This window comes from Myxocyprinus asiaticus, chromosome 43, assembly GCF_019703515.2.
Source record: "Myxocyprinus asiaticus isolate MX2 ecotype Aquarium Trade chromosome 43, UBuf_Myxa_2, whole genome shotgun sequence".
NCBI classification, from domain to species: Eukaryota; Metazoa; Chordata; class Actinopteri; order Cypriniformes; family Catostomidae; genus Myxocyprinus; species Myxocyprinus asiaticus.
Genome location: NC_059386.1, coordinates 35,388,961 through 35,401,041, shown reverse-complemented (window position 1 = coordinate 35,401,041; position 12,081 = coordinate 35,388,961). Strand labels below are relative to the sequence as shown.

General features: G+C 34.8%; 1 protein-coding gene across 1 annotated transcript in view; it reads left to right on the top strand.

Moving 5' to 3' along the window:
* The window catches only part of cntnap3 (contactin associated protein family member 3), a 163,134-nt gene that overhangs the window by 85,128 nt on the left and 65,925 nt on the right, over nucleotides 1–12,081 (top strand). The window lies entirely within an intron of this gene.

Sequence of the window (12,081 nt, the reverse complement as noted above, 5' to 3'; positions counted from 1 at the left end):
GGTAACTGATTATTCAGTGAAACGTTGAGATCCCCTGCCATCCTACATTTCAGAAATGAGCTTGTGGGCCACATGAACTGAAATGAGTTTGACACATGTGTTATGTGGTGACGTCACTGTGAGTACGCGCGTGTATGTGTGTGTGGTGGGGTCTCTTTCGCAGTGTACAAAGCGCACAGATGACTGGGGCTGGCAAGCGTTATGTTGCATCAAGAATATTAATTAAATCATGTGAAATCCCAAGAGCAGCACTCATAATTCAGCGCAGCTGCAAAAGATTTGGAATTATGTGTCAGTGTTTAAAAAGTGCCGTTGGAAATTAATCCTTTTAAATAAGACATTGACCCGGCAACTTTTTTAGGACTAGTCGACCCGTATAAACGAGTAGTCATGCAAGCCCTATGTATAAAGGTTTAGTTTACGTTTCTATATTAAAATGTTATATATTACAATTTTATTATATTGCTGCTATAATAATGGACCATTTCAAAATTTTACGTAATCTGGCTCTCGTTTTTCTTTCCTTTATACTTAAGAGTTCCCACTCACTGTGGTTGAGCGGCGACGTAATTTTATTATTATGAATTATTTCAAAAATATTTAAAAAACTGTACATTGCCACCAGAGATGTTACCGCGCGCATCGCAAATATACAGCACTTAGCAGTGATCAAAAAGGATTTCCAAAACAACTTTTGGATTATAAACTCAGAGGTGTGGATTTAGACAGTAATTAAATTACCAAACGACCTTGGTGCTTGCCAAAAAACAGTAGGTAATTCGGCTGGGAATTTTCTCACGGGAGGTGGGAGAAAAACACAGACATTTCCAATTCGGACAAGATTCGCCTCCCCTCGTAAATGCTGGAATTACCCTATGTCCCCATTTAAAATAATTGCTGTCCGAATAGGGCTAAAGAGTTCATTGCAAACTCTAATTGTTCTTAATGCTTTTCTATGAACAGAGAGTGATATAATATTCAAATAGTCTTTAACTTCTTTCAAAAAATAGAAAAAAAAAAAATATAGCTGCAAGCAGCAATTACAGCCTGATCTCACATAAAAATCAGCAACTGTGTGCCGATTTTTCTTTAGCGAAATCGGTATACGTTGACCGAATTTGAAAACACTGCCCCCAGAGGCTAAAGTGGTAAGTGTTTCAGAGCATATAAACATGTGTGACATCCATTTATATCCAGGAGAGGTCACCAGAAGCCAGTTGTAAAAAGAATTGTTTTCAGCTGAACAGGGTGTAAAACAGTGAAGAGAAATGTTTATTTTATATAATCTACCCCCCAACCAAAACCCAAACCTAACCCTAACCATTTGTAGAGACAAAATGCAATGTTAGGGATAAAAATGCAACGTACTTATCATGCTCGTGATTGTTTATGCAAATGTGATTACTTCCTCGTTTGAATGGGGATTGAACTGTCGAGCCACGAGGGAAAGTAATTGTTGTTGAGCTGTTCCAAATATGTCCGATGGGAGATAGGGCATGTCAGTGAGTCTGCATACTGTTGCCAATCCTAGGGTAATGGAACTTTCGGAAACAGCATGCCGACATCCCATGTGATCATGTTGTCAATTAACAGGGTTCAAACTTTTAACTGCCTTTAAGTACATATGTAAAACATATTAAGTATTAATAAGACAGTCCGTTAGCACCTAAAACAGATAAATTGACATCATTTTCAGAACCATCAGGTTGAGGACCATAGAGATATGGCATTTTTAACATTCCTGAAATCCCATCACCACCAAATTTTTGGAAAATCTGAGTTGTAGTTTAGGAGTTATAGGCTTCTGGGTAAACTTGGCCATGGACATATTTTATAATGAACCTGTTATAGCCATGCAAAATAAAAAGTTCAGCTTTTCTTTTTTGATAATTATTGATCTAGGCTGGCCACAGATTTTTCCTGTACAGGTTTTGTTGATGTCGACTAGTTCGCAAAAGCAGGTTTTATAAATAATTTGGTACAAGGGTGTAGATTTGGCTTGAACATTACCCATGTTTCCATTGATCATAGTATAAATAATGGGGGGTTGTACTTGCTTGTTTTGATTATTGGGGGTTACCTCCCCACGATATGTCCCTGATTTGGTATATTTAACGAATGATTTGATTGACAGTGATGGTTCCCGAGGCAAAGTTGTTCAGAATGAGGAGATCTATCATATAAGATGAATAACCTGTGACTGTGTGAAACACTGCAGAATATACAATCATTTGCACGCATGTAAAACATGATAGCGCCTACCAGTGGCAATTTTTTTTCAGATTGTGCACAGAACTCTTGGGCCAATAGTCAAATAGGCCTACCACGTTTCAATCAAATCAGCCTTTGTTAACCTTGTCTAACAGCTGCTGAATGTTGATTGGTCAATGGTGGCCATGTTTTTTAAGATAAACAACTGTCCTCATAGACCTTGATGCGACCTTGGACAAAGACACATTTCATGCACCAAGTGGCCAAGGCGTGCATTTCCTTTTTCATGTGTCCTTAGATTGACCCTGTACATAATTGTCCCAAATTTGGTGAAAATATATAATTCTAGTCAAGAGTTATAACCATTTAAGTAAAAGTGGCCACACCCACTTCTTACATTTTTATGTACCATTGCGATGATGAATCGAAAGTTCAAATGTTTTTTAATAATTATTTATATTGGGACTCCAGAGATTATTTCTGAACTGGTCTTGTTCAGATCGGGCGAATGGCCTAGGACTAGTTTGAAAAAGTACACTGGCGGCCAAAAGTTTGGAATAATGTACAGATTTTGCTGTTTCGGAAGGAAATTGGTACTTTAATTCACCAAAGTGGCATTCAACTGATCACAAAGTATAGTCAGGACATTACTGATGTAAAAAACAGCACCATCACTATTTCCAGCAGCCATCACTCCAACACCTTATCCTTGAGTAATCATGCTAAATTGCTAATTTGGTACTAGATCTCTTAAATCTCTTGCCATTATATCAAACATTGTCTTTGTGTTTGTTTTTGAGTTGCCACAGTATGCAATAGACTGGCATGTCTTAAGGTCAATATTAGGTCAAAAATGGCAAAAAAGAAACAGCTTTCTCTAGAAACTCATCAGTCAATCATTGTTTTGAGGAATGAAGGCTCTACAATGCTTGAAATTGCCAAAAAACTGAAGATTTCATACAAAGGTGTACACTACAGTCTTCAAAGACAAAGAACAACTGGCTCTAACATGGACAGAAAGAGATGTGGAAGGCCAGATGTACAACTAAACAAGAGGATAAGTACATCAGAGTCTCTAGTTTGAGAAATAGACACCTCACATGTCCTCAGCTGACAGCTTCATTGAATTCTACCCGCTCAACACCAGTTTCATGTACAACAGTAAAGAGAAGACTCAGGGGTGCAGGCCTTATGGGAAGAATTGCAAAGAAAAAGCCACTTTTGAAACAGAAAAACAAAAAGAAAAGGTTAGAGTGGGCAAAGAAACACAGACATTGGACAACAGATAATTGGAAAAGAGTGTTATGGATCTTAACCCCATTGAGCTTTTGTGGGATCAGCTAGACTGTAAGGTGCGTGAGAAGTGCCCGACAAGACAGCCACATCTATGGCAAGTGCTACAGGAAGTGTGGGGTGAAATGTCACCTGAGTATCTGGACAAACTGACCGCTAGAATAACAAGGATCTGCAAAGCTGTCATTGCTGCACGTGGAGGATTTTTTTGATGAGAACTCTATGAAGTAGTTTAAGTTTTCAAATTGTAATAGTAATTTTTCACATTATTAATATCCTGACTATACATTGTGATCAGTTGAATGCCACTTTGGTGAATAAAAGTACCAATTTCTTTCCATAAGAGCAAATTCTGTACATTATTCCAAACTTTCGGCCGCCAGTGTAGGTTTAGCAAAAAATCCAAAATGGTGAAAATGTTTTACATTTGTTGGTTTTGAGCCAAGGATTCCAATGATATTAGGCTCTTGAGACATATCTGTGACATATGGTTTAGGAGTTATGGTCCCAAATGTGTTGCTTTTGTTATAGCACTGGACACATGTGTTTTAAACCAGATTTGAAAAATATTTCAAATTGTTATCACCTTGGACAACATTATTTATCAATGACCCATATAACAAAACAGGCACTTACTTTTATGGGGTCTGTTTCAAAAAATATGAAAATTGCATTTGAAAAATGAAAGCTATTGAAAGGCTGTCCTTGTATTTTCTTGTAAATCTCACCTGTACACACACACACCCACACATACATATGCTGCATGTCTATATGGCACTGAAAGGTATGTTGGGCAATTGGGAAATTAAATGTCTGTGTTCGATTTTCCATTTATGTTTATAATTTGAAGATTACTGCATTGAAAGGATATTTTCAGCAAAACCACCAACCATAAGCAATTTTTAATCCTATCTCAGCAGGTGAGAGCCGCACTTCACAGAATCATGCTTTTCAGTAAGAGTATTTTTAATATATATATATATATATATATAAAAGTGCTGTCTGAGCCGTTTGGAATTTGGTTAAGAAATGTTGAATGTGTCGCGCCTGTAAATCTCAACTTGTACCAGCCGCTGTCGGCACTCAAGACTTTTAAAGTCTAACTGCACAGTTTTCGCTTTTACTATAATTTCAAGCAAATGGAAGATGTCCGTGTTCAATTATTATATAGAGGGTGTTTCTGAAAGTGCTAAAGTGTTCTCTCTCTCTCTCTCTGATAATGGCTTGTCTGTTTTCCCCCAAACAGAACTTTGTAAACAACTTTGTTTCCAGGTGGACTGATATAAATCTGTTTGTGAAGTTTGTGTAGCTTAGTCTGTGTTGTGTTTAATCTTAGGAAAATTCATGGAATTCCCATTTACAAAGACTAAGATTTGCAGCACAAAACTTATTGAAATGTCGAAGCTCGCAAGTACAAGTCTAATAATGAGAATGAGTCGGTCGAGGACAACAGGTGTTTGTTATTATATGTAATGTTGTTTCCAGCACAATACAGACACAGATGTTAGTCACTGGCACACATTCACTTCTGTCTGTGCCCAAAATAAATAAATATATAAGCAGCGACATGAAGATTTATGTCCCATATCCCAAACAATTTTATTCCGCCTGTAGTTCACATTCATCAAAATGTTGCTTTATGTAGTGCTTCACTCTTGCTCGTAAACTTTTTCACTCCTCTGTTTTTGGATTTAAAACTGTATATCTGTGTTCTGATTTAATAATCTCATCAACCCATAAGCGCTAACAGTATCTGTGGTTGCTCTCAATTAACACAGAAAATAACATGTCCCCCATTTTTCATCAGAAATGAACAAAAAAGTGTACTTTTTCAGTAAACACACTCAAATGAAGTCTAAAAGGTGATATTGAAGAACAGCAAAATGTGTGAAATTTAGCAACAATCATACTTTTTGGAAAGTTTAACTCCTTAAATTTTTGGGCTGCCACCCGCAATTTTTCACACTGACATTTAAAAGCTCACCATTCACACATACTGTGGACTAATTGCAAAAAAACATTGGTCTCATTTTTTCAGAGAATCCCCTAAATAAAATAGAAAGACTCCAATTATTCATAAATAATATTGTATGTGTTAATAATCTTATGATAAACATAATACAAATTAAAAAAACTTTATTCCACTAGATAGCATTAGAAAAAAATATTTTTTTCTCTATCACATTCCATCACAATATACAGATCTGAAATGTAGGTGGCGCTCTAATGCATTTTAGCCCTCACAGATGTGCTCGTCCATAGACATTCAGTCTAATTTTCTGTTCAAGCACCACCCCCATTATTTCATTGAATATCTCGGCCTCGTAGTGTACTAGAAGCTCAATCTAGGTGTCATTAGAAAGCTGAGCTCCTCCCCTTTGTGATATTATATAACATTTTATCATCAATAGTCTAAAAATATTTTTCTGATGATGTTTTTGCATGCTTTTCCTTCTGGGTGGCATATTTTGTTCTGGACATCTTAGATATAACATAAGATTATTCACACAAGCAAGCTCACAGACAAGTAAACAATGGCTCATTTTTTAGAAAACTGCCTAAGGTAAAAGTAGATATAAAAATGCTTGCTATTTGGGGCATACAGCAGCAGTTATCTGAGCATAAATGAGATGTTTGTATTTAATGACTTACAGAAATCATATTTCACTTTGTGGTTCTTTTGAAAATCTTTCGACCTGTGGTATTAGGGCAACAAAATTAAAAAGTACAGTCACATTCCTGAGAATGAGAGCTTTCATGTGATATATGACTTGTCCATTTAGGTGCTATGAGAAGGACTTTTATTTTTACCTATAGAGGGCGCTAATTTCCGACGCAAATGTATTGAGGTCTTATTTAGTTATTTTAAGTAACATAAATGTAGAAGTGATGGTTATCTCTGAAAAGTTCAGATTCTAAGCTTTCAAATGAAACCTCATATGCCTGACTTATGTATATGGAAACTTTAACGTTTTAAGCGTAAACTTTTTTCGCGATATAGCGCCCCCCTTTGGACCCGCTGGCAGGTCCATAGAGTTAGCATAATGTTTTGAGTAAAGTTGTATACATTCATTCATTCATGACCAGCTGGTAAATTTTGGAGCAAAGTTATGCAAACACAGGAATGTTGCTGGTAACAAAGAAACTAGAAATTCATGCACCTTGAAACGTAGTCCCACTTTAAAAGGACGATTTATTCAACTTTACAGATCAAACAACACTTCTTTTTTTTTTACTGAATAATTCAACTGCTTTGACATAAATTCAAGCTTCACATTTCTGCTTTTAAACCTTCCAGAACGTTTGTCCCAAATACTTCCATTTTAAATGCATTGTTTTTACGACAGACAAGTCTAATTCATTTTCTGTGGTAATTAGCATGCCACGACTACGATACATAGACATAAAGTCGAAAACAACTTGGAATTTTCCTTCAATTCTCTCTCATATCCTTACACTTTTTTTTTTTTTTTTTTTTTGTGATTAGCATACAGTATATTAATATACGGAATACAATGCCAATACAACATACAGTACGTGATCAACATATATGGGTGTCTCTTTAACTTCTGGCAATTTCATGTGTTTAAACAAATTGATTTCAACATTTTCTTTTTCTTCATTTTTTATTTTTGGTACTTTTCAAATGCCATTTACTGTATGTATATATTTAATTGTTTTGGCCTTGTCACACATTGTAAAAAACAATTCTGTTAAATTTACGGTGACCATTTCTCAGGCTTTACTGATGTTATTAAATGATATAAACTTGATATACGTTCTGGAGCTATAAAAGTCTGCTTTTCACTTCAAAATTAGTTGTAAAACACCATAGTAACTGCAAAGGGCTACATGAGGACTTAAAGTTCATCAAGAGTGTCTCTTCCAGGGGCAATAATTAATATACATGTAGAGTGTTACTCACACAAACACAAACAACATCGGGTGACGCTAAAATAGTGCAATTAACATTAATTAAACTACATAAAACATAACACAGAACACCCCAATGTACATAACTGATATTAAAAATAACAAGAAACATAACTATTCCCATAAAATATAATGAAAAGTGATGGATCATGCAGGGACTTATGGGAACGCCCGATTATTGTTCCTCACTGTAATTTTAACAATGTATTCTTTTGATAAACATATGTACATTTTTACTGTTAATTCTTGAGTAAAATCATACTTTTTACATAATTTTTTTTTATTTTTTATAACCAATTCATTTTTATTATTTTTTTTCCTGTAGCATTTTTACATTCTTTTACCGTTATGGATTTTTTTTTTTTTTTTACAGTGACCTTGATGTTCAATATTTAGAAATACAAATTATTACATGTTTAAAACAGTGATTAATCTAAACAGAGAAAAATAAAAATAAACCATTTCAATATTGTTCTCTATTGTGTGAAAATTATTTCCATCCATTTTTTAAAAAATTTTTTTATATATATTAAGTTATTTCCAGCATAATATTATTATTATTATTATTATTATTATTATTATTATTATTGTTATTATTATTCAAAAGTAAGTGTCCTTATTAACCAAGTGGACAAAAGCATGCTTGAGATGAAATATGAGACAAGTGATGTTTGAAGAAAACTAAGAAAAATCAAGGGAAATATCACATTTTATTGGCTGTCATTTCCAATAAAGCTGTCATTTTTATTTAATTGTGTGTATTTAGGATACATAAAATGTAAGCTATGAAATAAGTGTTAGCAAGACAAAAGGGTTGAATATTTTATTTCAAAAACATTAAAAAAAATTCATCAGCATCATTTCCAGCACAGAATTCTATTAAACACAATACAGAATTTGAGATGTGCTGGAAATGACACTGTGGTGGGAATTTTAATGGCAAAAATGACATAAATCTCCTGTGATGCATGAGCATACACTGTTGGACATTGACAAAGTTTCCATTCACTTTTTGCACTGTTTTGTTATTGAAACTTTTTTGCGAAATTTGCTGGCTCGTTTCTATTCAAATGACCTTTGAAAAAATGTTTTTTTTAAAAACACATTGTTGCATAAGTTCTGGTTTAGCACAAAAGAAATCTGCCATTGAGCCGTTTCCATACAGAATTTGGAGTATAATGCAAATTGTGTCCCTTTTGCATCCCAGATGTCCCCACATTTGTGTAAAATGGAGTATTGAGACAGTTGATTGAAATTGGTCAGCTTACTATCATTTTAATTTCACATAATTGCAATCGTAAGAAACATCAGACGACATCAAAATGGAGAAGTAGCTCGTCTGTATCTGAGATTACTAGCAGAAATAGATGGTGGTGTTAGTGAGCCTGTAATCCTATATAACACTTTAATATTAAAAATATGGACAATCCGTTCACATTATGTAATTTTATTGTCCCTCTGGAAAAATCTGTTGTGAAACACGAGGCTGCGGTGTCCAAACAAATAAATAAAAACTTCAACACTCCTCTTCACTTTGCTCCAATCACAAAATATTATCTGTAGTCTATTTTTCACATTTTTCTAACCAAAAGAAATCACGCTCACTTCTTTCTCTTTTACATGTGTAAATAAACTCTCGATAGCATGAAATGCTTGAAACAAACATACGCAACAGCCAGCGTTATCTGCAGTCGTTTTTTCAAAGAGATGTTGGAATTTATATTAAAACTATCTAAAGCCAGCTAAACATGGAATATAACTTTTGGTAGCCTATAATATGACCCCATAGCTCGGTTTTTAATGACTTCACTCATCTTTCTCTGTACACATGATTTCTTTTTCTTCGTTTAAGTTAATTACTCACTCCATATCCGTTTTCTCTCATGTCTATTTTTATCTGTATAGTAATTATTTTGGCACTTTTGTTTAATCCCATTGGCGCTGAATGTTATTTCTCTTTTTGTTTTTCTGTTCTGAAAACTCTTGTCTGTTATTGCAATACAATAAAAATAGAAGCATTTTTTCTAAAGTCTTGTTGTTGGCAAACATCCACTTCAGATACTCGAAGAACTTCAAACAACCGTAAATAATGAGCTTACGGTCTGGACAGTGCCGATGCTTTATGTTTTACCAGCATGTCAATCACATGTGATTAATATAAAATGGGTTATTTTTACCGTTTTTTGGGTAAAAGACACTGTAATCTTTACTGGCGTGTGAACGCGCAGTCCATAAAAAGTCTGGAAAAACTTCCAAGTATAACGGTAATGTTGTTTTCTTGAGGTAAATTGAAGGTAAACTCGAGTCTCCTCATCAGTCCAAGTGTTCTTCTCCACTATGCTGAATATGTAAATTCTATCATGTGATGCTAAATTTTTTGCATTAACCCTTTAAGCTCGGATGGGCCAGCCATCGTAAAAAAATTATCGTCAAAATATTAATAACTACAGTCTTGCGGGGCCTGGGTAGCTCAGCAAGAGAAGATGCTGACTACCACACCTGGAGTCGTAAGTTCGAATCCAGGATGTGCTGAGTAACTCCAGCCAGGTCTCTTAAGCAACCAAATGGCCCGGTTGCTAGGGAGGGTAGAGTCACATTGGGTCAACCTCCTCATGGTCACCATAATGTGGTTCTCGCTCTCGGTGGGGCGTGTGGTGAGTTGTGCGTGGATGCAGCGGATAATAGCGTGATGCCTCCACACACGCTATGTCTCTGTGGTAATGCACTCAACAAGCCACGTGATAAGATGCGCGGATTGACGGTCTCAGACGCGGAGGCAACTGAGATTCGTCCTCCGCCACCCGGATTGAGGCGTGTAACTACGCCACCACGAGGACTTTGGGAATTGGGCATTCCAAATTGGGGAGAAAAGGGGAGAAAATCAAATAAATAAATGTTAAAAAAATATAACTACAGTCTTGACCAACACAAAATAAGTATCGTTTGAAAAATTAAAAGCTCTACTTTCCAATGCATGTAGACATTATGACCAAAACAAGTGCTTTGAAATTTGGAGACAAATCAGAAGTGTTCCATTTTGATAATTTATGAAAACTATTTGCACTGTACATATTTTTGTAATCAGTAAAAACATCAAACTGATCAAATAGGCATGTGTCATATATTTTCGGAAAGCTCTCAAAGAGTAGAATACAACCAGCCTATTTGTTTTACTCACAGACAAACATATAGTGAGTAATAGTTAAGTAAATGTCTTTGACAATTATGTTGGTGTTGCTTATATGCTGCATTTTTGCTTATAACTTCACAAGAGATAAACAGAACATAAAATATCACATACCATTACATATAGGAGGTGATTATCTTTCTAATGAGCCCACACACAAGATAATCAGATGCATAGATCATTAGATAATCCACATGAAGGACAATGTTACATATGACCACCAGGAGATGGCGCCAAATACATGGCACAGACTCAATGATGACTCAAATGACACAGAATGAAACTCATTCTGTGAAATCTCATTACTGAAATCATGTCTCCATTATATGCAAACCTTTAGTCATTGTTGTGTTTGCATGTGTAATTAGTTCTGAATAAAAATATTATGTTTTATTTGTTTGGAGACATTTTTGCACACTATGATACATTTTTAATGCTATAGCTTTTGATTGCTTAGTCGTATCAACAAAAAAAATAATTTTTAAAAAGTTAATTTTTGGCTTAAATTTTTATTCGATATTTTTCAGCAGTTTCTTAGGCTGAGAGTCTCAGAATGTATCATAATCTATATCATTAAGAAATTTGAATTTACAGTGAGATCAAACACTTGACCCTCTTTGTTTTTGTTTTTTGTCGAGTTCTAATTCTTTAATTTTGGGTATGCCACTGAATCAGGAAATCTTTAAAAACACCCTCAGAGCTTAAAGGGTTAATGCCATTTTCTCGACAAAAAGTGTTTACAAACTAGTTTTTCATGACATTTGACATATCGACATAGGATTTATGTGCTTAACTTAAACATATTATATTAAATTATGTCAACACTTTTGAAATTTTATTGATAATTTGCGTTTCCATCAGCTATATTGGAAAACATTTTGATGCGCTAAACCTTTTTTCACAAAAAAATCCTTGGATGGAAACATATTGTTAATAGACAAATTAAATAAACTAGTGGGAGTGTGAGAAATGTTGTAAAAAGACTTTACTACCAAAATGTGAAGAAACACCCATAAAAGAAATTATCTGCTGAAGCTATCTGAACACATTATGCTAACACACATTGCTGATACTGTGCAATATTGAATATTCTTGTAAATTATGTAAAACTGTAACACTTTTTTTTTTAATCCTCAAAGACTTTATCACCTCTTTTAAGTAGACAGATCTCACAGAGCTCACAGCTCCTAAATCTGTGAAATAAACTGTAGTTTATAACTTAGATGTCCAGAACAAAATATGCAGTCCTGCAGGAAAAGCATGCTAATCAAATCATAGGAAATATATGTTATTGACTATTGATGATCATTGAATGATACATCATTGCAAAGGGGAGGATCTCAGCTTTCTAATGACACTTAGATTGAGCTTCTAGTCCACTCAGAGGCCAGGAAATTTGATAAAATAATGAGGGTGGTGCTTGAACTGAAAATTAGACGAATGTCTATGGACAAGCA